Here is a 2,115-nt window from a genome sequence, read left to right as displayed (position 1 = left end):
GTGCATGCTATTTATATCATAGGCCTACTGTATTTTATTAGTAAGAACAAGGAAACTACCGAATTCCTGTTCAGAAGCACACCTTTTGTCTTAATATGGACTGCGGTAACCATGTAGCAATGTTCTGATATTTTAAATGGTCAATCCACCGCGTTTCACTACAATCGATGCCTTCGATACACGACGTTCCATTAACCCCAAGTAAAAGTTATTTTACAACAGGATGTTTATTACCATCTCTCAATATTGATAATTCTACCAAGTTTCGTTCCAATCAGTCTGGTCCAACCCCATTGGTCCTCTTGTGATTGTGCCACCACATATTTTTAGCATACCAATAAAATGGAATGAAGTGTCAAAGATTTTCGACCACCCTTCGAAACTCGACTATCCCAGCCGGAGAGAATTCGCTAACTTGGGATCGTCAGTCGATCCACTGAAGCAGCTGAGAGGAGCTGATTATCTCACAGTTCTGCTCTGTTAAGCAAGAATCACCATCCCCGCCTAGTCACACTCATAACCATTTTTCGCCTGAATAAGGCTCTATGGTTGAGAGTAAAGAGACCTCTAATCTCTTCTTAGAGTGGAGAAGAATCCTGGAGCAGTAAATACCAAACGTGAGTTATCACCAATAAACAGAATAGCAGTAAAGTTGACGTCTCTGTCAAAAGAAGGGAGTGCCTTTCACACAAGAGAGGGTGGCTTATATGGCAGCCATTATAAGGTACACTCGCAGCCTGGCATATTGGGCAGTCTGAACGTCAATATCGGCACCAGTTGCGATGTGAAGGCAAATTCTTCTACAAGAATCAGCGTAGGTCTGCTCCTAGCTCCGTATTTAAAAGGGACATGAACCTTTCTGACCAAAATAGTTTAAGCATCAGTTCCTATTTTCAGATTTAGGTTGATACATGATTATCGAGACGAGTAAATGGCAGCCAACATCAGTTAAATAAGATTATGGAGTCGAAAATTTGAAGTACTTTCCATGAAAAAAGAAAAACTACAGAGAAAATGTACGTTTCGCGAAAAGTTTTCTGTAGCTTCTTCCTAGAAAGTGAACCAAGATCTCGGAAGCTCCAGCCATTAGTATCAATAGCTATGTTGTTCGCACAATACAAGTACCAAACACTGGCTGTAGGTGATTACTGAAACTGCAACTGATATGGCCAAATCTATGAAGTTGGACGGTAAGAGGAGGACAGTTGAGATTGTAAGTGGGTGTTTAAATAGAGAAGAATACAGGTGGTCTTGATGTGGTGAACACTTCTTAGGTAGGATGTGGTTCAAGTCGGGTCTTCTTTACGCTGAGAAGTGTCGTACTACCTGCCTTTGTTTTCTTACAGCCATGTGGACTCGGACCTATTTTACAAGAGGATGCCCTTCCTGCCCTATGTGGAAGGATGCAGTTGCTATTGCGTGTTTCTGTGGTGGTTGGTAGTGTGGTGTTGTCTGGACATTACGAGGAGAGTGTTGGGACTAACGCAAATAGCCAGTTCCCGAGCCAAAAGAATTAAGCAAACGCGATTAAAATCCCCGAATAGGCCGGGAATCGAACTCGGGACCCTCTGAACCGATGACGACACTGATCATTCAGCCAAGGAATTATTATTATTATTATTATTATTATTATTATTATTATTATTATTATTATTATTATTATCATTATTTCTAAGGCTACCACCGTAAAAGTATTTTTAATGTCCAGAATGTTGTCCTTCATGTAAGGTAGCTAGATGATTGACACCTGCCATTACCTCATGAACTACTAAGAGGGACGGGGCCGACGTCGAGGTGCCTAAATTTTGTCCCGCAGGAGTTCTTTTACGTGCCAGTAAATCTGCCAACACGAGGCTGACGTATTTGAACACCTTCGAATACCACCGGACTAAGCCAGGATCGAACTTGCCAAGTTGGAGTCAGAAGGCCAGCGCCTCAACTGACTGAGCCACTCAGCGCTTGGTTTATATTCATTAAACAAATTACAGTTGTGACTGTGTAATTTGAATGTCATGATTTATCCGAAATTCTCTTTACTTCCATGTGGGCACTAAGTACCATCCCATGGTAGGAGATAACGCTTCCAGATGGCAGTAGCCTATATCTGTGAATTCT

This window comes from Anabrus simplex, chromosome 3 (genome assembly GCF_040414725.1).
Source record: "Anabrus simplex isolate iqAnaSimp1 chromosome 3, ASM4041472v1, whole genome shotgun sequence".
NCBI classification, from domain to species: domain Eukaryota; kingdom Metazoa; phylum Arthropoda; class Insecta; order Orthoptera; family Tettigoniidae; genus Anabrus; species Anabrus simplex.
The sequence above is the reverse complement of the archived record's forward strand: the minus strand, read 5'-3'. Positions refer to the sequence as shown.